The 24,880-nt window shown below is 46.7% G+C and overlaps 1 pseudogene across 1 annotated transcript in view; it reads right to left on the reverse strand.

Moving 5' to 3' along the window:
- LOC311149540 (voltage-dependent L-type calcium channel subunit beta-3-like) overlaps window positions 1-15,384 on the reverse strand; it is a 28,248-nt pseudogene extending 12,864 nt beyond the window's left edge. Inside the window, exons 1-2 of the transcript in view lie at window positions 15,304-15,384; window positions 6,074-6,166 (exon numbers count right to left, since the gene is read on the reverse strand). The product of the transcript in view is annotated as a voltage-dependent L-type calcium channel subunit beta-3-like (transcript). The remainder of the gene's footprint in view (window positions 1-6,073; window positions 6,167-15,303) is intronic.
- Window positions 15,385-24,880: the final 9,496 nt, after the last annotated feature.

The raw sequence follows: 24,880 nt of genomic DNA on the forward strand, positions 1-24,880 counted from the left end.
CTTACTCCCTCTCTCCCTATCACTTTCAATTTCATTCATCTTGAAGAATATACAGTGCATTCGGAAAGTATTCAGACCCCTTCACTTTTTCCACATTTTGTTACATTACAACCTTATTCTAAAAAGGATGAAACTGTTTTTTCCCCTCATCAATCTACACACAATAACCCAAAATGAAAAAAAAAAAAAAAAAAGACAATTCTTGCACATTTATAAAAAAAGATAAACTGAAATATCACATTTACATAAGTATTCAGACCCTTTACTCAGTACTTTGCTGAAGCACCTTTGGCAGTGATTACAGCCTTGAGTCTTCTTGGGTATGACGCTACAAGCTTGGCACACCTGTATTTGGGGAGTTTCTCCCATTCTTCTCTACAGATCCTCTCAAGCTCTGTCAGGTTGGATGGGGAGCGTCGCTGCACAGCTATATCCAGGTCTCTCCAGTGATGTTCGATCGGGTTCAAGTCCGGGCTCTGGCTGGGCCACTCAAAGACATTCAGAGACTTGTCCCCAAGCCACTCTTGTCTTGGCTGTGTGCTTAGGGTCGTTGTCCTGTTGGAAAGTGAACCTTCGCCCCAGTCTGAGGTCCTGAGCACTCTAGAGCAGGTTTTCATCAAGGATCTCTCTGTACTTTGCTCCGTTAATCTTTGCCTCGATCCTGACTAGTCTCCCAGTCCCTACCGCTGAAAAACATCCCCACAGCATGATGCTGCCATCACCATGCTTCACCGTAGGGATGGTGCCAGGTTTTCTCCAGACGTGGCGCTTGGCATTCAGGCCAAAGAGTTCAATCTAGGTTTCATCAGACCAGAGAATTTTGTTTCTCATGGTCTGAGAGTCATTTAGGTGAGTGGCTTCCGTCTGGCCACTCTACCATAAAGGCCTGATTGGTGGAGTGCTGCAGAGATGGTTGTCCTTTTGGAAGGTTCTTCCATCTCCACAGAGGAACTCTGGAGCTCTGTCAGAGTGACCATCGGCTTCTTGGTCCCCTCCCTGACCAAGGCCCTTCTCCCCCGATTACTCAGTTTGGCCTGGCGGCCAGCTCTAGGAAGAGTCTTGGTGGTTCCAAACTTCCTCCATTTAAGAATGATGGAGGCCACTGTGTTCTTGGGGACCTTAAATGCTGCAGAAATGTTTTGGTACCCTTCCCCAGATCTGTGCCACGACACAATCCTGATTTGGAGTTTTCCTTCGACCTCATGGCTTGGTTTTTGCTCTGACATGCACTGTCAACTGTGGGACCTTATATAGACAGGTGTGTGCCTTTCCAAATCATGTCCAATCAATTGAATTTACCACAGGTGGACTCCAATCAAGTTGTAGAAACATCACAAGGATGATCAATGGAAACAGGATGCACCTGAGCTCAATTTCGAGTCTCATAGCAATTTTTTTAATTTGCAAACTTTTCTAAAAACCTGTTTTTGCTTTGTCCTTATGGGGATTTTGTGTAGATTGATGAGGAAAATGTTTATTTCATCCATTTTAGAATAAGGCTGTAACGTAAGAAAATGTGGAAAAAGGGAAGGGTCTGAATACTTTCCAAATGCACTGTAACTTACAGTATAAGCCCTGTACACTTTTACAACCGTCTTACCCTATCATAACCCCAAATCTAAGGTTGTATTACTCCATTGTTAATGTTCCGTTGTCATGTATATGTTGATCTGGCGGAGTATCAACCCTTACATTCATAGCGCCATCTATACATTTGACAAATTAATAAATTTCCTGACAATGTAGCTTGTTCTGTTCCAAACCAAGTGGCGGGGCTGCCGTTTGGCTGAAACCCAGACTCCAGAATTGGAGTTAATCTCAGTCAGGCTATATTTAGCCTGGACTCCATTCCCCTGTCCTCTGCCTCTCTGTGATTAGTCTTCTAGCCTTCACACCAGAGCTTTTGACCCCCGACTCTACTGGGGGGTGGTGGTGGGTGAGACAGGGTGACAAGGGTATCAGTCATCAGCCAATCAAGTCCTCTGGAGGCCAAAATCATCATCATACACACACGCATACACATGCACGCAGGCACACACACACGTCTTGAAAGATGATGACTCTATGCTGTTTCCAATACGACACAGGCAGGTGCTAATGCAAACTGGGTACATCTGCTTAGTAGTTGTAAAACAGGTGGTTAAGTAAAGGCAGGTTTCTCCTTTAACAGTCAACAAGGCGTACATACACTCATAGATCACAGACCACAGCCACAACAATCACTACCAACTAAGATCTGATCTGAACTGATCTGAAATGGACAACTTATACACTCTTGGAAAAAAGGGTTCCAAAAGGGTTATTCGGCTGTTCCCATAGGAGAACCCCATAGGATAACTCTTTTGGGTTCCAGATAGCACCCTTTTCTCTAGGAGTGTAGTATCCATCATTTTAATTCATGAGGTATTTGGATTCAATGAAAATAATGAAGTAGGAAGCGGAAGAATAAGATGTAAGAGACAGAGAAGAGATGGAGAAACAGAAAGACTAGGGGGCTTCACAGATAAATAGAGATGTGAAGGGAATGAAAGAGAGAAGTGGAGGGAGAGAGATGTGGAGGGGGAGAGGAGAATGAAAGATAAAGAACAGGGAAGATGAGGAGAAAGGCTGATAGAAACAGAAGAGATGGAGAGACATTGAGGAGAGGAGAGGAAGAGAAAGAAATAGAGAGAGGAAGAGATGTGTACTTACTCATTGTGATGATAGAGCCAGCCTGTCCCTCCTCTAGGCTACATGCTGTACTGTACTGTGCTTCTTCCCCGAGCCAGGGAAGACATGCACTGGAACATACTCCTATGATCCCCTATCTCCCTCCTCTCTCTCTCTCTCTCTCTCTCTCTCTCTCTCTCTCTCTCTCTCTCTCTCTCGCTCTCTCTCTCTCTCTGTCTCTCCCTCACACACACACACAGACACACGCACATACCTTTTGCTGAGAGCTGAAGTACGTCACTTGATCAAATCCACCTCTTTCTCTATGTCTTTGTCTCTCTGTACCTACCTATTATATCCTACCTATTCTATTCTACTGAGCCATTTACTTTGTGTTCGAATTCTTATAATTTCTTATTTCTTATTGTTGTTGCATTGTCGAGAAGGAACCTGCAAGTAATTATTTTGTTGGATGGTGTATACCATGTGTATCCCGTACATACGACTAATAAAACTTGAAACTTGAAACCTACAGTACATTATGTTATGTCATGTACAGTGTTAACATAGCCCTCCCCTCCCCTCCACTCACACACTCTCACAAGAGCATCTGAGAATAGGAACAGATCAGCATTTAACTCCACAGCATTATAAGCAAGATTTCTAACACAGCTATGTCCATGAGAGTGTTTTAAATGTCTATTTCCACTATCAGGTGGTATATATTTCATATACATTGTACATATTAAAAGTATATTGTATTCTACTGCAGCAATGAGTCATACTGCTCCACTATGGGAAGGAACCCCATACCATCCCTATCACAAGGAAAACATAGTCTAACAAAAAAAGTTAATAATTTGTAATATTAAGGTATTATCAAGTGCTAATAAGTAGTGACAACAATCCAACAAATACAGAGCCACTCACACACCACACACACACCACACACCACACACACACATACATGCACACATACAGTACATGCATGCATGCAGGCACGCACGCACACACAAACACAAACACAAAAAACACAAATCCCCAATGAGGAAGGTAAGAAGGAGCAATACAGCTGTATTTGTATAAATGTAAGGCGTGAAGCTGATGAGATATAGGAGGTTAAACACACCACCTCACCCTGGCCCTCCAAATGAGTCCCCACTTCTTCGTCAAACGTATTATTATTATTTTGAACGCAACTTCTTATACTGTTTAAGCTAGAAACATAATTCAAACTTTAAAACGTGCAAAGCGGTCAGGACCAGTGTGCTTGCATACAACTTTTTGATATATTTAATACTTTTTAAACTATTAAGCTTTTTGTCCTTTTTTGTCCATCTTCATTCACTTTCATGGGATTTAGTCAACATTCTAAAGGTCCCATTGTGACATAATCAACTCCCAGACTTCCAACATTCCATTCATTGTGAACAATGATACTTTTGACACAAATCAGCTACTTTGACCACTTTCCGAAACAAGAAATCTTCCTTTACTTCTCACCTCTTCAGATCTGAAATCGTAACAAAAATATCTCCTAGCAATCTAACGATACAGCTGTTTAATAAACTGCATCAACCACATTTCCTCTAACGTTTTATAAACAACTGAAATGTTGACAACTTTTGCAGCACTTTAGACAAAAACTTAGAGGGTATGGCATCTTGGTCTACTTCTCGGCTATTTAAATCAGGAATCAGAACAGAATGATCTTCTACCAATCAAAAGTTACAGCTATTTGTCGGAGTTTAGCGTGACAAAAAGTAGCTAGCTAATGTTAGCTAACAGCTCTCTCATGTTTTGTCATTGAGCAGCCCAAACGGAGCTGTTGCTATGGATACTCACACACACAGAGGAGCGCATGGGGCAGCGCAGGCAAAAATTATGAGGAGGGTGAAGAGGGTGATTGAATTTAGAACAATAGTGTAATAATGATGAAGAATTGTGAACACCAAAATAGCAGCTACAAGGAGGCAGCCAAGGCAACAGCGCATCGTCTTCCTTCTCAGCATCGTGCACCGTGTTCTAAATAACTAAATTGGCTAGTTTGCCTGTCTGTAAAGGGCGGGCTGTATGTTGATCCAGCTGCTCTGATTGGATAGAGCGAAGCTCCCTCCATTGACTGGCTTCTTATTTCACCTATCACTTCTCATCTTATGTTTCGGTCTGATCATTTAGATTGCTGCTGCCTCCTGTTAGCCTGCTACTATGATAAATCAATCGGCGAAGACGTTTGCTAGCAAGCTATCAATGTGCATAATATCTAACAAGTGAAGCAAGAGTAGGGAAAGAAGAAGAAACGCTGATGAGCATTCTGACTGAGTGACAGCAAACTTGTCTGCCTGCTGCATGTTTTGAGGACAGGACACACAGACACATCTCCACACGCTGCTCCTAATCTGCATCTTTATGGGTCTATAAACCTGCAGGGAGATAGGTATTTTGCCAACATCTAGCTACTTAGGCATAATAAAACACTAGCTTCTCCCTGCTAACTGGTGGCTGGCATGCATTCACACACACATTATTCCATTTGCCGAGGGGAGTAAGAATCTACCCCCTGGCTTTTGGCATTCCCTCTGCTCCCATAATCATTGTGAAGAAGAGGCCCCTGAACCACAGTGTTGTTGTCAGTCTTGGACTCATGCACTGTAACCTGATTGAAGCTCTTAACTCTGATTTATCCACATAGAGCTTCTACAGAGGCCAGGGATCCCCTCTACTGGGCCAGGCACTAAACTGCAGCTGCCTGGCTGGTTGCTGCACTGACACGCTTACCAAGCCAGATTCATCACCAGACACAGAGCATGCAGAACCAGGCAATCAAACATACATCAAACATACAGAATGAAATAAAACACCCATACTCCCCATACTGAATTCACTGCATGAAATTATTAGGGTAAAAGAGACCCAAAAGGGTGCTGTTTAGGCGTGGTGATGAATCTAAATTATGTGGCAGTGTTATCTTAACCTTATTTCTCTCTCCTTTTTCTCACCAGTTCTTGAGATTTTCTTAAATAACAGCAAATCTCCACCCCTGCCACTCACGCTTGCTTGACCTGAAAACATTAATTTAAAAACAGGGCTGGGTTGGGATTTTCATCTAACACACCAATACTGCACTCTATTGGACATGTTGAGAATTACAATACTGAAAAAATTAACTCATACTAGTAAAAGCCAATGAAACCAAATTAAAAGCCTCATAATAAAGACATCACAGAGATTGGTTCCCATAAGACTCGGAAGAAGACAAAGGAAATGGCCACTTTTAAATCTGGAGGCATCCCAAAAACCTTTTTGACACCCTTTCATTTTATTAGTGCTTGTGGAATGTGGTATGAGAGTACTGAATTGACACAAGATCCTTGGTTATGTCATTCACATGGTAACAAGAGATAGTGAAGAACTCTAAAGTTACCTGTCTTTTGATGACGCTGGAGGTGGTGTCTGAGGACGTGCTGCCATCCGAACGTTTGAACCGACTTTTCCTCTTAGGCAACTTCCTGGGCAGCTTTGGCAGAGGAGAGAGGGATGAGAAAGGAAAGAAAGCAAGAGGGGCAAAGAGAGATGAGACAGGAATCAGACAGGAATCATATAAAAAGACAGGGGGAAAGAAAGGGTATAAACAAAGGTGAGGACAAAGTTATGAGGCAAGAGAACAAAGGGAAGGAGGAGGAGAGAGAGAGTAGTAAGGTAAAGGATGAAAGAGAATGAGAAAAGAAGAGAAGCGAGTGGAAGGGGAAGAGGGGATAGTCGATCGTACAAGATATCTGGCTTTGGCACCATTATTATAAACATTGTTGTCTCTTCACCCTGGAGTAGGCACATCAATGACGGAAGAGGAAGCGAGACATCCCACTCCTTCATTTTTTATGTTTCAATGGAAGTTAATGAACTAAGTAGACCAGACCCAGCTGCTATCACATTGGTGTCTATGGGAGAGCCACCCCCTTAAGTAGACAGGAAATTACCTTTTTTTTCAATGGTAAAAAGCCTGAGTGAACTATTGTAATTTATCCACTTTCTCTTTGGGCACATTCACCAGTGTTATGGCTGCAGTGCAGAGCTATAGATTGGTAGGTTTCACCTAGCCTATTATGCTTTCCTAAAACAAATGGCTTCAGTATATTAATATATTAGTGGCTTCAGTATATATTAATAAGTTATATCATATACATGTTTACGCAAGCATTTCTAAAGATAGAGACTAGAACAAGCCAAGTGCATCCTCAAATCTTCAAATCTACATTTCTCAAATCATACTGTATTGCATGGTGTTGTTCTGGCTGGATATATGTAATTACTGTCTGGCTAATAATAAGTGTGTCTAGTAGCCTAGTGGATCATACAGTGCCTTCAGAAAGTATTCACACCCCTCAACGTTTTCCACAATTTGTTGTGTTACAAAGTGGGATTAAAATGGATTTAATTGTCATTTTTGGTCAACGAGCTACACAAAATACGAGGGGGGCAAAGTAATGTCAAAGTGGAAGACTTATTAAAGATTTATTAAAATTGTACGAAAATAAAACACTTATATATCTTCTTTAGATAAGTATTCAACCCCCTGAGAAAATACATGTTAGAAACACCATTGGCAGCGATTACAGCTGTGAGTCTTTTTGGGTAAGTCTCTAAGAGTTTTGTACACCTGGATTGTACAATATTTGCACATTATTCTTTTTCAAATTCTCCAATCTCTGTCAAGTTGGTTGTTGATCATTGCTAGAAAGCCATTTTCAAGTCTTGTCATAGATTTTCAATTAGATTTAAGTCAAAACTGTAACTAAGCCACTCAGGAACATTCAATGTCGTCTTGGTAAGCAACTCCAGTGTAGATTTGGCCTTGTGTTTTAGGCCATTGTCCTGCTAAAAGGTGAACTCATCTCCCAGTGTGGAAGGAATACTGAACCAGGTTTTCCTCTAGGATTTTGCTTGTGCTTAGCTGTATTCCGTTTCATTTTATCCTAAAGAACTTGTCACAGTTTTCTAAGCCAGAACCCAGAAGCAGACCAGGACAAGGTGAGTTGAAACGAAGGTGAGTATTTATTAACAGATTCAACAAAACGATGCAGAATAATCCAGGGGACAGAGCGGGCGGCGGAGATGAGTTGGTGGAGGTGCAGTGGCAGATCCAATAATGGCTCGGCAGCCGCCGACAACCAGGCAGGGGTTGGGTGAAGGTTCCGGGAGATTGACTGTAGATAGAAACAAACGGAGGTAAGTACACGACAAGCCAACAAGGTGCAAAACAACAAAACTAACGCTAGAAACTCAAGGGCTGATACGCTGACAAACATACTGTTCATGGCTAACGATCCGGCAGGGAATGGATGTCAGGTCAGAGCTTATGAAGGGTGATGATCAGGACCAGGTGTGCAGATCGCTGATGAGATGCAGGTGCGGGTAATCGGGAGATCTCCCGCCTAGCAACGTCGCCCGGCAACCAGGCCGGGAGCGTTCAAGAACCTTCAGGAACAGGAGATTAAGGGCAGAAAACTGGCAACACAGGCAGGAACCGACTCAGGACGCAGGGTTCATGACAGTACCCCCCCTCCGACGAACGCCACCGGGCGGACTACCCGGAGCGCCAGGATGGAGGCGGTAGAAGTCACGAAGGAGGTCAGCATCAAGGATCTGACGCCGAGGAATCCAACTCCTCTCTTCAGGCCCATACCCCTCCCAGTCCACGAGATACTGGAAACCCCGGCCCCGCCGTCTGGAATCCATAATGCGGCGCACCGTGTAGGCAGGACCACCTCCGATCATCCGAGGAGGAGGAGGAGGAGGCGGAGGGGGCAACAGAGGACTGAGGAGAACAGGCTTGAGGCAGGAGACATGAAAGGTGGGATGGACTCTGAGCGTTCTGGGTAACTTGAGTCGAACCGCAACAGGATTGATCACTTTCTCCACCACAAACGGACCAATGAACTTCGGTGACAGTTTCTTAGACTCAGTCCGCAGAGGAAGATCCCGTGTGGCCAACCAGACCCTATCTCCGATGGTATAGGTGGGGGCGGGAATCCGGCGACGATTCGCCTGGAGCTGATACCGGTCAGAAACTCTAAGGAGGGCCTTTCTGGCCCGATGCCAGGTCCGGTGGCAACGACGAATTTGGGCCTGAACAGAGGGCACTGAGAGATCCCTCTCCTGAGAAGGAAACAAGGGAGGTTGGTAGCCATACAGGCACTGGAAGGGAGACATCCCAGTGGCAGATGTAGGGAGAGTATTGTGGGCATACTCAACCCAAGGCAACTGAGAGACCCAGGAGGTGGGGTTGGAGGAGACAAGGCAGCGTAGCGTGGATTCCATCTTCTGGTTGGCTCTCTCCGCCTGACCATTAGATTGGGGGTGAAAACCAGATGTGAGACTGACTGTAGCTCCAATGGCCAAACAGAAGGACTTCCAGACAGCAGAGGTAAACTGAGGACCACGGTCGGAAACTATGTCACTGGGCAACCCGTGGACCCTGAAAACCTCCCTAACCAGGATCTCGGACGTCTCAGAGGCAGAGGGAAGCTTGGAAATGGGCACAAAGTGGGCGAACTTGCTGAATCTGTCCACGATAGTCAGAATGACCGTGTTCCCCTCAGAAGAGGGCAACCCAGTGACAAAGTCCAGGGCCAGATGCGACCATGGTTGCCGGGGAATAGGGAGGGGGTGAAGTAGTCCAGAGCTGGGCCGATTGGCACTCTTATTCTGCGCACACACTGGACAGGCAGCAACAAACCTCCGAGTATCTTCTCCCATGGCAGGCCACCAAAATCGTCTGCGAAGTAACGCCATCGTCCGAGCCACGCCAGGGTGACAAGCCATCTTGCTGGCATGGGACCATTGGAGGACAGCAGAACGAACCAACTCAGGCACAAACAACCGACCGGGTGGACCGTTACCGGGACCGGGCTGCGTCCGAAGGGCCGCCATAACCTCCTCCTCAATCCTCCACATAACTGCCCCCACGACACAGTTCCGGGGAAGAATCGTCTCGGTCTTGGCCCCACTCTCCTCCGTCTTGGAGAACAGCCGGGACAAGGCGTCCGCCTTGCCGTTCTTAGACCCAGGTCGGAACATCAGGGAAAAATTAAAGCGTCCGAAAAACAAAGCCCACCTGGCCTGACGGGAGTTGAGACGTCTAGCCGATTGCAGGTAAGCAAGATTCTTGTGGTCAGTCCAGACAATAAACGGTTGCTCCGCCCCCTCCAACCAGTGGCGCCACTCCTCCAAGGCAAGCTTCACTGCGAGAAGCTCCCGGTTACCCACATCGTAGTTCCTCTCCGCAGACGAAAGACGACGAGAGTAGTAGGCGCAGGGATGGAGTTTACCGTCAGTGGAGCATCGCTGGGACAGGATGGCGCCAACCCCCACATCAGACGCATCCACTTCAACAACGAACTGACGGGCCGTGTCAGGTTGAGAGAGAATCGGTGCGTTGGTGAATCGCCTCTTCAGATCCAGGAACGCTCGGTCCGCCTCAGGATTCCAACTGAAGGTCCTGGTACTGGAAGTCAGGGCAGTTAAAGGAGCGGCCACACGACTGTAATCCCGGATGAATCTGCGATAGAAATTCGCAAACCCCAGAAACCTCTGGAGCTGCAATCTCGTACCGGGCTGGGCCCAATCCAGAACCGCCCTAACCTTCTCCTGGTCCATCCTAATCTCTCCCCTGGAGATGATGTACCCGAGGAAGGATGTAGTGTGGGCGTGAAACTCACACTTCTCGGCCTTCACGAACAGGCGATTCTCCAACAATCGCTGCAGAACCTGCCTGACATGCTGGACGTGGCTGGAAGGTTCCTTCGAGAAAATAAGAATGTCATCCAGGTAAACAAACACAAAGAGACCGATCATATCTCTCAGGACGTCATTCACCATACTCTGGAACACTGCTGGAGCATTGGTCAGTCCAAACGGCATCACCTGATACTCGAAGTGACCCATCGGTGTATTGAAACCCGTCAACCACTCGTCCCCCTCTCTGATCCGGACCAGGTGATACGCATTGCGTAGGTCCAGCTTGGTGAACACAGTAGCACCCTGTAAGGAGTCGAAAGCAGAGCTCATCAAGGGCAGGGGATACTTGTTCTTGACCGTGATATCATTCAACCCCCGATAATCAATACACGGTCGAAGAGAGCCATCCTTCTTACCCACAAAGAAGAATCCTGCCCCCAGGGGTGATGACGAGGGACGAATGAGACCAGCAGCTAGGGACTTCTTGATGTAGGTCTCCAAAGCCTCACGTTCAGGTCGTGAGATGCTGTATAACCGTCCCTTGGGATAGACAGCTCCAGGGAACAGGTTTATGGCACAATCATATGGTCGGTGGGGAGGGAGTGACAGAGCCCTCTGCTTACTGAACACTTCCCCCAAATCGTGATATGTCTCGGGAACCAGGGACAAATCTGGGGGTTTAGCCTCAATCACCTGACTGGGAACAGAATGGGAACAGGCAGTCTTGAGGCAGTTAGCATGACAATCAATGCTCCAACTAGTTACCTTGCCAGTCACCCAATCGAACGTGGGATTGTGTTCCTTCAGCCAGGGGTATCCAAGGACCAGAGGAACATGGGAAGAAGGCAGAATGAAGAATGAGATAACCTCAGAATGATTCCCTGACAACAGCATCTTAACCGGTTCAGTCCTCATCGTGATACGTGCCAGACTACTGCCGTTCAGAGTGGTAGCTTCAATGGCTTCCGGTAATCGCTCCTTGGAAAGCCCCAGCTGTTCCACCACGTCGGCATCAATAAAGCTTCCATCGGCACCTGAATCGACGAAAGCGTTAATCGCTAAACTCTGACTCCTGTTCATGAGGGTAGCCGGGAAACGGGGTCTGACAGAGGTATTGAGAGGTTGAAACTGGCTCGCTAAAAGTCCTCCCAACTTTAGCGAGCCGAGCAGTTTGACGACCGCCGGGAACAAGTGGAGATGTAATGTCCCGAACTACCACAGTAGAGGCAGCGGTTGGTCTTACGTCTATGTTGGCGCTCCTCCTTGGTTAACCCGTGCCGCCCCACTTGCATGGGTTCAGAATCTGGAGGTAGGACCTCTCCACTAATCCTGTGTGGTGGACAATGATCGACGCATTCTGGTCCACCCCCTGACCCGACTGGAAACTGAGAAGCTGATTGATTGGACGGGCCCCATTGCTTCTCCCTCCTTCTCTCTCGAACTCTGTTATCCACCCGAATAGACAAGGCTACCAAGCTGTCCAGGTCACTAGGCTCCGGATAGGAGATCAACTCATCCTTGAGTTGCTCCGACAGCCCCTGGTAAAAGGCCGCTTGCAGTGACTCCTCATTCCACCCACTCTCCACAGCCAATGTCCTGAATTCGATAACGAAGTCGGCAACGCTGCGAGTTCCTTGGCGAAGAGAAAACAGGCGCTTAGCTGCGTCCTTACCTCGGACGGGATGGTCAAACAGCTTCCTCATCTCGGCCGTGAACTCCTGGTATGAAGCCATGCAGGTGTCCTGTCGTTCCCATACGGCTGAAGCCCACTCCAGAGCTCTACCACGCAGCAATTCAATGACAAAGGCTATCCTAGCCTTGTCTGTGGCATAAGAGTGGGGCTGTAGATCGAACACTAATCCACACTGCATAAGAAAAGAACGGCATCTTCCCAACTCCCCCTCATATTTATCAGGCGTCGGAACCTTGGGCTCACGGAAGGGCACAGCTCCAGAAGCGGCAGGCGAGATGGGTGAAACCGGTAGTGGATTCTCCACCGGCAAACTGAGCTGAGCCTGGATCTTCGTCAGACTGGTAGAAAAGTTCCGAACTGACAACGCTATCTCCTGTAGTGCTGTGCTATGTTGTCCCAACATCCTCTCCTGATGGGTAACGGCATGGCGAACAGAGTCCAGGTCCGCTGGGTTCATTTCTGGCCGGATCGTTCTGTCACGGTTTTCTAAGCCAGAACCCAGAAGCAGACCAGGACAAGGTGAGTTGAAACGAAGGTGAGTATTTATTAACAGATTCAACAAAACGATGCAGAATAATCCAGGGGACAGAGCGGGCGGCGGAGATGAGTTGGTGGAGGTGCAGTGGCAGATCCAATAATGGCTCGGCAGCCGCCGACAACCAGGCAGGGGTTGGGTGAAGGTTCCGGGAGATTGACTGTAGATAGAAACAAACGGAGGTAAGTACACGACAAGCCAACAAGGTGCAAAACAACAAAACTAACGCTAGAAACTCAAGGGCTGATACGCTGACAAACATACTGTTCATGGCTAACGATCCGGCAGGGAATGGATGTCAGGTCAGAGCTTATGAAGGGTGATGATCAGGACCAGGTGTGCAGATGGCTGATGAGATGCAGGTGCGGGTAATCGGGAGATCTCCCGCCTAGCAACGTCGCCCGGCAACCAGGCCGGGAGCGTTCAAGAACCTTCAGGAACAGGAGATTCAGGGCAGAAAACTGGCAACACAGGCAGGAACCGACTCAGGACGCAGGGTTCATGACAGAACTCAAGCATACCCATAACATGATGCAGCCACCACCATGCTTAAAAAGTGTGTTCTCTTGGATTTGCCCCAAACATAACACTTTACATTCAGGACAAAACGTTTATTTCTTTGCCACATGTTTTGCAGTATGACTTACCTTGTTGCAAACAGGATGCATGTTTTGGAATATTTTTATTTTGTACAGACTTCCTTCTTTTCACTCTGTCATTTAGGTTAGTATGCGCCACTCCACGCTGATCCTCAACACGGGGGCCCCTCAGGGGTGCGTGCTCAGTCCCCTCCTGTACTCCCTGTTCACTCTTGACTGCATGGCCAGGCACGACTCCAACACCAACATTAAGTTTGCCGATGACACAACAGTGGTAGGCCTGATCACCGAAAGCGACAAGACATCCTATAGGGAGGAGGTCAGATACCTGGCCATGTGGTGCCAGGACAACAACCTCTCCCTCAACGTGATCAAGACAAAGGAGATGATTGTGGACTACAGGAAAAAGAAGAGGAGCTTCAAGTTCCTTTGTGTCCACATCACCAACAAACTAACATGGTCCAAGCACACCAAGACAGTCATGAAGAGGCCATGACAAAACCTATTCCCCCTCAGGAGACTGAAAGGATTTGGCATGGGTCCTCAGATCCTCAAAAGGTTATACAGCTGCACCATTGAGAGCATCCTGACTGTTTGCATCACTGCCTGGTATGGCAACTGCTCGGCCTCCAACCGCAAGGCACTACAGAGGGTAGTGCGTACGGCCCAGTACATCACTGGGGCCAAGCTTCCTGCCATCCTGGACCTCTATACCAGGCGGTGTCAGAGGAAGGCCCTAAAAATTGTCAAAGACTCCAGCCACCCTAGTCATAGACTGTTCTCTCTGCTACCGCACGGCAAGCGGTACTGGAGCGCCAAGTCTAGGTCCAAGAGGCTTCTAAACAGCTTCTACCCCCAAGCCATAAGTCTCCTGAATATCTAACCAAATGGCTACCCCCATTCACCATGCTCAAAGGGATATTCAGCATCTGCTTTTTTTATTTTCTACACATCTACCAATCGGTGTCCTTCTTTGCGAGGCATTGTAAAACCTCCATGGTCTTTGTGGTTGAATCTGTGCTTGAAATTCACTACTCGATTCAGGGACCTTACAGATAATTGAAATTGTGGGGTACAGAGATGGGGTAGTCATTCAAAAATCATGTTAACCAATATTATTGAACACACAATGAGTCCATGCAACTTATTATGTGATTTGTTAAGCACAATTCTACTTCAGAAAGTATTTAGGCTTGCCATTATTATTTATTTTATATTATTAATTTCCACTGTGACATTTTGGGGTATTGTGTGTAGATCAGTCACACAAAATCTCAATTTAATCAACTCAATTTGACAACTCAACCAAATGTAAATCAAAACTAGACGTTAAAATTAAGTCTGTGCCCAGAGGACTGTGATTGCGAGCGTAGCATTTTAATGGAGGAAAGGTTTTTGGACCTGAAAATGGACATGCATTCACTATACAGAATATGGACAAACTGTTAAACATAATATCGCACTGTAGGCCAATGAATCCCCGAAGTCTCTTTAATGCCAAAACCAGATGGTAGAGTGCTTTTGCAATGGTGTTTCAATAAAAGCGCTCGCAGACATAGGCTACAGGTGATCTAAACTACTCCAACATACACCTGTCAAGAAGTGCTTGATATTTACGGTTTATTTCCAGCTACAGATGAATATAAGACACATGATAATATTGATCTGATTTGGTTGAGTACAACGCATTATAGGCAGAGCTTAAGCAGGAAATGCATTAAAATAAATAATAAAACACCATTGCACAATGCTTAGATAATCAGAGGCCTGAATTGGGGTTAGAAATCAGTGAGTGAAGAACCCACTTCAGCAATGAACATTGTATCAAATGATCTTGTCTACTTTGTCTCTATAACGACAATTAAATTGCCTAGACAACTTATAATGTTCAACGGATAACATATCATATCGTGTGGCATAGCCAATTGCTTATACTGCTGTATTGGCATCAATCGGCAGTTTAACTGGCGTAGGTAGAAAGTAATGCCAAGGCTATACGCTTTCATTTAAACAACAAGTAGCAAGATGTTCACCATTTTAAAGCTCTACTTTGCTGAGTGCTATGGAATCCAAAAAGAAGAGACCCTTACCTGAAAATGGTGAGACTGTGAGCCTGTTCCGACACCAGACAGTGGGTCTGCGGACGATTTTGACATTTTGACTTGCACCATCTATTTGAGAGCGCAGGGAGGCGGGATGCACACAGACATGGGTCATTGGAAGAAGCAGTGATACCAAATAAATGTGCAGTGAAGAGGAAGGGTGTACGGTAGTAGAATAGTGTGAGGGTGTAGGGGCGATAGCTCTACATGGATGTATGATAAACAAAATGTACTATATAAAAAGATATCGAGTCAAGATGTTTACTATAGTAGAAGATAAGCTCTCAGTTGCTGTCAATCGAGCATCCCAGTAGCCTATATATGCGTCGCATCCTCGTGCTCTCTCTTTCTCACTCTGCACGCGCTTTGAGAGGGTCTTGCTGGTTTACAGAAGGCGGCTTAATTGGCATCACAACTAATCCGTACAGAAATGAAATGTTTCTGTTTTTCAAGCTGGTATTATAAAGTGTAGGTTATACATTTGTGCAAATGATATTTTTTTAAATAAACAACAACAGACATATTGTTTTAGTACTATTTCAATACTGTATAAAGGCTTGGTGTTTCCTATATGATTATGGTTGAATTATGTGTTTCATAATTTGGAATACCCTTTAAACTATAGTTATCTAGTAGGCCCTATAGGTCAGGGGGATACTGGGGACAGGTGTAACATAAATTGTGTTTTCTTTTACTATTTATGATGAAAATGTACCATAATAACAATTCATCTACCAACCTCCAGAGTGGCGCAGTGGTCTAAGGCACTGCATCACAGTGCTAGCTGTGCCACTAGAGATCCTGGTTTGAATCCAGGCTCTGTCGTAGCCGGCCGCGACCGGGAGACCCATGGGGCGGCGCACAATTGGCCCAGCGTCGTCCAAGGTAGGGGAGGGAATGGCCGGCAGGGATGTAGCTCAGTTGGTAGAGCATGGTGTTTGCAACGCCAGGGTTGTGGGTTCGATTCCCACGGGGGGCCAGTATGCACTCACTAACTGTAAGTCGCTCTGGATAAGAGTGTCTGCTAAATGACATAAATGTAACTATTGGCAGAATTAAGAGTAGGCTAGGTCTACACTATTAGTCGAGGTTAGTTGTAACCATGGAATGGGTAAGTTATAGCACTTTTTTTCATGCTAAATGTGAGAGTGGATTTAACAAGTTTGTCCTCTTACATAACTATATTGATGAATATGCATTATCAAAAATATATGTAAAAAAATCAGTAGGTCATATACGATTTTGATTATTTTTCTTTCACATTTACAGACCTACAGTACCAGTCAAAAGTTTGGACACAGTAATATTGATTGGTCACATTCCCTTCATAACATATGGTGATATTCTATGTGTGATATGTGTAATGATACATGATATGTGAATATACTGCAAATGTATGCTGCTAACATGTACAGTACCAGTCAAAAGTTTGGACACACCTACTCATTCAAGGGTTTTTCTTTATTTTTACTATTTTCTACATTGTAGAATAATAGTGAAGACATCAAAACTATGCAATAACACATATGGAATCATGTAGTAACCAAATAAGTGTTAAAAATAATCAAAATATACAGTGAGGGAAAAAAGTATTTGATCCCCTGCTGATTTTGTACGTTTGCCCACTGACAAAGAAATGATCAGTCTATAATTTTAATGGTAGGTTTATTTGAACAGTGAGAGACAGAATAACAACAAAAAACTCCAGAAAAACGCATGTCAAAAATGTTATAAATTGATTTGCATTTTAATGAGGGAAATAAGTATTTGACCCCTCTGCAAAACATGACTTAGTACTTGGTGGCAAAACCCTTGTTGGCAATCACAGAGGTCAGATGTTTCTTGTAGTTGGCCACCAGGTTTGCACACATCTCAGGAGGGATTTTGTCCCACTCCTCTTTGCAGATCTTCTCCAAGTCATTAAGGTTTTGAGGCTGACGTTTGGCAACTCGAACCTTCAGCTCCCTCCACAGATTTTCTATGGGATTAAGGTCTGGAGACTGGCTAGGCCACTCCAGGACCTTAATGTGCTTCTTCTTGAGCCACTCCTTTGTTGCCTTGGCCGTGTGTTTTGGGTCATTGTCATGCTGGAATACCCATCCACAACCCATTTTTAATGCCCTGGCTGAGGGAAGGAGGTTCTCACCCAAGATTTGACGGTACATGGCCCCGTCCATCGTCCCTTTGATGCGGTGAAGTTGTCCTGTCCCCTTAGCAGAAAAACACCCCCAAAGCACAATGTTTCCACCTCCATGTTTGACGGTGGGGATGGTGTTCTTGGGGTCATAGACAGCATTCCTCCTCCTCCAAACACGGTGAGTTGAGTTGATGCCAAAGAGCTCCATTTTGGTCTCATCTGACCACAACACTTTCACCCAGTTCTCCTCTGAATCATTCAGATGTTCATTGGCAAACTTCAGATGGTCATGTATTTGTGCTTTCTTGAGCAGGGGGACCTTGCGGGCGCTGCAGGATTTCAGTCCTTCACGGCGTAGTGTGTTACCAATTGTTTTCTTGGTGACTATGGTCCCAGCTGCCTTGAGATCATTGACAAGATCCTCCTGTGTAGTTCTGGGCTGATTCCTCACCGTTCTCATGATCATTGCAACTCCACGAGGTGAGATCTTGCATGGAGCCCCAGGCTGAGGGAGATTGACAGTTATTTTGTGTTTCTTCCATTTGCGAATAATCGCACCAACTGTTGTCACCTTCTCACCAAGCTGCTTGGCGATGGTCTTGTAGCCCATTCCAGCCTTGTGTAGGTCTACAATCTTGTCCCTGACATCCTTGGAGAGCTCTTTGGTCTTGGCCATGGTGGAGAGTTTGGAATCTGATTGATTGATTGCTTCTGTGGACAGGTGTCTTTTATACAGGTAACAAGCTGAGATTAGGAGCACTCCCTTTAAGAGTGTGCTCCTAATCTCATCTCGTTACCTGTATAAAAGACACCTGGGAGCCAGAAATCTTTCTGATTGATAGGGGGTCAAATACTTATTTCCCTAATTAAAATGCAAATCAATGTAGAAAATATTTGACATGCGTTTTTCTGGAATATTTTGTTGTCATTCTGTCTCTCACTGTTCAAATAAACCTACCATTAAAATGATAGACTGATCATATCTTTGTCAGTGGGCAAACGTACAAAATCAGCAGGGGATCAAATACTTTTTTCCCTCACTCTATTTTATATCAGAGATTCTTCAAAGTAGCCACCCTTTGCCTTGATGACAGCTTTGCACACTCTTGGCATTCTCTCAACCAGCTTCATGAGGTAGTCACCTGGAATGCATTTCAATTAACAGGTGTGCCTTCTTAAAAGTTAATTTGTGGAATTTCTTTCCTTCTTAATGCGTTTGAGCCAATCAGTTGTGTTGTGACAAGGTAGGGGTGGTATACAGAAGATAGCCCTATTTGGTAAAAGACAAAGTCCATATTATGGCAAGAACAGCTCAAATAAGAAAAGAGAAATGACAGTCCTGTTAGGCCTACTGCTGCTAGGTAGCTCTCTCTCTGCTCTCCCCCTCCCCTCTGTCTGTTCTTGATTGCAGGAGTGAAGTCTGGTGTGCGGGAGTCAGGGTTCCAGCTGCAGCTCATTCACCATAATCACCTCAGCCTTTAAGATCCGGTCAAACTTGCCACTCATCGTCAGATCATAGTCAAGACAACCATGTTAGTCTCGCTGCTGATTCCACCTGCTTGTTTTCGCTCTTTGTGTTTTTGGCCTGTTCTATTTACATTTCTCCTGTGCCACAGATTATTGGAACCTGACTCCTGCCTCCGCTTCACTCCTGCCACCACCATTCCGTTTACCACTACTGGACTTCCCTTTTGGACTCCCCCCGGACACTAGGACGTTACGGTACCACTCCTGCTCAGAACCTGGATCTGTTACCCTCCCTGTAGACCTGGACTTGCTCTTCCCCCTATTTTTGGAAACCTGGACAATTTTACTTTGCAATAAACCTGTTAAACCTTCTCTGGCTCGGTGTAGTTGTCTGCATTTGGGTTCATATCCAGTTAAATCATGACAGTATGATCTGACCAACATGAACCCAGCAGACAGCAGCTCAGATACCACCCCAGAGTGCACTCAAATTCGGACTGCCATAGCCAATCAGGGCATTTTACTTGGCCAACATGATACTTTGTTTAAGACTATTTCTGAGAACAGACAGATGCTGCTTAATCAAGTTCAAGTACTCACCAATCAAGTGTCTGCCCTTACTACCCAAGTTAATAATGCACCCCTCGTTCATGGCATACAGACTGCTCCTTCTCCTGCTCCGCCTGTTTTTCCTGCTCCTCCAGCCCAGATCAGAGAGCCTTTTTTTCCTGCTCCAGAGCGCTATGACGGGAACATGGGAACCTGTGGTGATTTTTTGACTCAATGCTCGTTAGTGTTTGAACAACAGCCCCTCACCTACGCCTCAGAAAGAGCCCGTATTGCCTACCTTATCAACTCTACTAGCGGTTCCGCTCGTTCTTGGGGATCCGCGGTCTGGGAGAGTCAGTCGGACATTTGCAACGCTTACGTTGCCTTCACCACTGAGATGAGGAAGGTTTTCGACCACCCCGTACGGGGCAAGGAGGCTGCTAAACGGTTGTTTTCTCTTCGGCAGGGGTCTCGCAGTGTGGGGGAGATGGCAGTGGAGTTTCGGACCTTAGCGGCAGTGAGTGGTTGGAATGACGAGGCATTACAAGGAGTGTTCATTAATGCTTTGTCTGAGACTTTGAAATATGAATTGGTGTCATATGATGAATCGCCTACGCTGGATAATCTTATTTCACTCACCATCAGGTTGGATAATCGGATTCGGGAGCGTCGCCGTGAGAGGAGTGTTAGTTCCAAGCAACCTGTCTGTCGTCAACCAACTCCTCCCCGCCTCTTCCCTACGGAGAAGGCCGAGTCTTCCCGAGTCAATACTAGGAGCACTGAACCCGAAGCCATGGAGGTGGGTCGGGCACGGTTGTCCTCAGAGGAGCGTGCACGTCGTATTCAGGCTCGTGTCTGCCTGTATTGTGGAGAAGCTGGTCATTTCGTTCCTTCCTGCCCAGTTCGTCCGGGAAAAGGGCCGGCTCATCATTAATGGGAGAAGTTTTGGTGAGCCGAGCAGCGGATTCTTCCTCTTCTCCCCGCATTCTGCTCCAGGCATCCCTCCAGTGGCAGTCCCAGAATTTCCCTGTTAGTGCGCTGGTTGACTCTGGTGCCGATGAAAGCTTTTTGGATCGAGAGTTGGCTCAACAAATGGATTTAGAGACTGTTCTTATGGACCGTCCGCTGCAGGCTAAGGGTCTAAATGGACAATTGTTGACCCGTATTACTCATCAGACTGTCCCTGTTTGTCTCAGAGTGTCGGGTAATCATCAGGAGAACATTCAATTTCACATAATTGACTGCCCACAGACCCCCCTGGTCCTTGGTATCCCCTGGCTCATAAGACACAATCCACACATTGATTGGGTGACAGGTAGAATTGTTTCATGGAGCACATTTTGTCATGTGAACTGTTTGTGTTCTGCTCAGACCCCTGCCAGCACTGTGCCTCAACCTCCACTGGAGTCCATGGATCTCTCTGCTGTCCCTGACGTGTATCATGACCTGGCATCCGTTTTCTGCAAACACAGAGCTACTTCTCTTCCTCCTCACCGGCCATACGACTGCGCCATTGACCTCCAGCCAGGAGCCCCGCTCCCTAACAGTCGCCTGTACAATCTCTCCCGCCCGGAGACGGAGGCTATGGAGAACTACATTCGGGACTCCTTGGCGGCAGGTATTATTCGTCCTTCCTCGTCACCTGTAGGAGCGGGATTCTTTTTTGTTGGAAAGAAGGATAAGACCCTCAGACCCTGTATTGATTTCCGTGGACTTAACAACATCACCATTAAGAACAAATATTCTCTGCCTTTAATTAATTCTGCTTTTCCCCTCCTTCATGGTGCAACCATCTTTACGAAACTGGATCTACGAAATGCGTATCACCTGGTGCGCATTCGTAAAGGCGATGAATGGAAGACTGCCTTCAACACACCCTTGGGACATTTTGAGTATCTGGTTATGCCTTTTGGTTTGTCTAATGCCCCTGCTGTTTTTCAGGCACTGGTGAATGATGTCCTTCGGGACATGTTGAATCGTTTTGTTTTTGTCTATCTGGATGATATCTTGATTTACTCGAAGTCCTCCCAGGAACATGAACTGCATGTGCGCCAGGTGTTGCAAAGGTTGTTGGAGAACAAACTATTTGTGAAGATGGAGAAATGTGAATTTCATGTGTCTGAAACCTCTTTTTTTGGTTACATAATAGCTCAGGGGGAGTTGCGGATGGACCCAGCTAAGATCTCTGCTGTCACGGACTGGCCAGCCCCCTCCACCCGCAAACAACTTCAACGATTCTTGGGGTTTGCGAACTTCTACAGGAGGTTCATCAAGGACTACAGCCGCATTGCTGCGCCACTCACCGCTCTCACCTCCATCTCACTACCGTTCGCTTGGAATGAAGGGGCCGAATCAGCGTTCGAAGAGCTGAAACATCGCTTCGCCTCGGCTCCCATTCTGATGCAGCCTGACCCCGACCGCCAGTTTGTCGTGGAGGTGGACGCTTCCGACACTGGGGTAGGTGCGGTGATGTCACAACGTTCACCTGAAGATAACAAACTGCATCCCTGTGCTTTTCTTTCACGAAAACTTTCTCAGGCAGAGAGGAATTATGATGTTGGCAATCGTGAACTGCTCGCCGTTAAGCTGGCTCTCGAGGAGTGGCGGCATTGGTTGGAGGGGGCGGAACAACCCTTCATCGTTTGGACGGATCATAAAAATCTGGCATACATCCAGTCAGCGAAGCAGCTCAATCCCCGTCAAGCCAGGTGGGCACTATTTTTTGGTAGATTAAATTTTTCCCTGTCTTACCGTCCTGGGTCACGCAACGTCAAGCCTGACGCCCTGTCTCGTGTACATTCTGCTGTTGATACTGGTAGTAACTCTGAACCCATCTTGCCTCCTACCTGCAGTATTGCTGCCATTACATGTGACATCGAAGGGATTGTTAGACAGGCTCAACATCATCAAGCTGACCCTGGGAGCGGTCCTCCTAACCGGTTGTTTGTCCCTGAGTCTGTTCGCTCCCAGGTACTTCAGTGGGCTCACTCGTCTCCCCTTACCTGTCACCCTGGAGTTACGCGGACCCTTGACTTTTTGCGACGGAAGTTCTGGTGGCCCAGGATGGAGGCGGACACTCAAGCCTTCATTGCTGCTTGTACGGTATGTGCACGAAGTAAGAACTCCACCCAGGCCAGTGCTGGTCATCTACGACCTCTGCCAATACCCAGCCGGCCCTGGTCCCACATTGCATTGGATTTTGTCACTGGACTTCCCCCCTCGACTGGAAAGACTGTCATTCTTACTGTAATTGATCGTTTTTCTAAGTTTGCTCATTTTTTGGCCCTACCTAAACTGCCCACTGCCAGAGAAACTGCTGATATTTTGGTGGAACATGTGTTCCGCTCTCATGGTCTACCCACTGATATTGTCTCTGACAGGGGTCCCCAGTTTGTCTCCCAGGTATGGAAAGCTTTCTGTAAGGCTTTGGGCATCACATTCAGCCTGTCCTCTGGATATCACCCCCAGACCAACGGGCAAGCCGAGAGAGCGAACCAGGAGATGGAGACCGCTCTCCGCTGTGTCACAGGGTCTAACCCTGGGTCATGGAGCTCCATGCTCCCCTGGGTGGAATATGCTCATAACACCTTGACTAACGCTTCCTCTGGTTTGTCTCCCTTTCTGTGCGCTCTTGGTTACCAACCTCCCCTGTTCCCTTCTCAAGAGAGGGAACTGGCGGTACCCTCGGTGCAGTCACACATGCACCGCTGCTTCAAGGTCTGGATGAAGGCCAGGGTAGCTCTGTCCTGAGCTTCGGCGTACATGCAGAGGCAAGCCAACCGTCACCGGTCCCAGGCTCCCGGTTACTCTCCTGGTCAAGAGGTATGGCTTAAGTCACGTGATCTTCCATTGAAAGTGGAATCTAAGAAGATGGCACCGCGTTTTATAGGACCGTTCAAGATACTGTCTATTGTTAACCCCTGCGCGGTTAAACTACAGCTTCCTGCCTCCCTACGGGTTCATTCCACTTTTCATGTGTCCCAGATCAAGCCTGTGTCTGTTATCCCTCTGTGCCCGCCCTCTCGTCCCCCTCCTCCGCCCAGGATCGTGGGTGGGGGTCCTGTCTACACTGTCCGGCGACTTCTGGATGTTCGCCGCCGGGGCAGTGGGTTCCAGTACCTGGTGGATTGGGAGGGTTATGGTCCTGAGGAACGTTCCTGGGTTCCCAGGAGCTTCATTGTGGATCCTGCTCTGGTCCGTGAGTTTCATAGGTTACATCCTGATAAACCCTGTCGGCCGCCGGGTGGCGTCCGTAGAGGGGGGGGTACTGTTAGGCCTACTGCTGCTAGGTAGCTCTCTCTCTGCTCTCCCCCTCCCCTCTGTCTGTTCTTGATTGCAGGAGTGAAGTCTGGTGTGCGGGAGTCAGGGTTCCAGCTGCAGCTCATTCACCATAATCACCTCAGCCTTTAAGACCCGGTCAAACTTGCCACTCATTGTCAGATCATAGTCAAGACAACCATGTTAGTCTCGCTGCTGATTCCACCTGCTTGTTTTCGCTCTTTGTGTTTTTGGCCTGTTCTATTACATTTCTCCTGTGCCACAGATTATTGGAACCTGACTCCTGCCTCCGCTTCACTCCTGCCACCACCATTCCGTTTACCACTACTGGACTTCCCTTTTGGACTCCCCCCGGACACTAGGACGTTACGGTACCACTCCTGCTCAGAACCTGGATCTGTTACCCTCCCTGTAGACCTGGACTTGCTCTTCCCCCTATATTTGGAAACCTGGACAATTTTACTTTGCAATAAACCTGTTAAACCTTCTCTGGCTCAGTGTAGTTGTCTGTATTTGGGTTCATATCCAGTTAAATCATGACAAGTCCATCATTACTTTAAGACATGAAGGTCAGTCAATCCGGAAGATTTCAAGAACTTTGAAAGTTTCTTCAAGTGCAGTCGCAAAAACCATCAAGCGCAATGATGAAACTGGCTCTCATGAGGACCGCCACATGAAAGAAAGACCCAGAGTTACCTCTGCTGCAGAGGATAAGTTCATTAGAGTTAACTGCACCTCAGAAATTGCAGCCCAAATAAATGCTTCACAGAGTTCAAGTAACAGACACATCTCAACATCAACTGTTCAGAGGAGACTGTGTGAATCAGGCCTTCATGGTCGAATTGATGCAAAGAAACCACTACTAAAGGACACCAATAAGAAGAATTGACTTGCTTGGGTCAAAAAACACGAGCAATGGACATTAGACCGGTGGAAATCTGTCCTTTGGTCTGATGAGACAAATTTTGAGATGTTTGGTTCCAACTGCCGTGTCTTTGTGAGACGCAGAGTAGGTGAACGGATGATCTCCGCATGTGTGGTTCCCACCGTGAAGCATGGAGGAGGAGGTGTGATGGTGTGTGGGTGCTTTGCTGGTGACACTGTCTGTGATTTATTTAGAATTCAAGGCACACT

This window comes from Coregonus lavaretus (genome assembly GCF_964263955.1).
Source record: "Coregonus lavaretus genome assembly, chromosome: 22".
Taxonomy (NCBI): Eukaryota; Metazoa; Chordata; class Actinopteri; order Salmoniformes; family Salmonidae; genus Coregonus; species Coregonus lavaretus.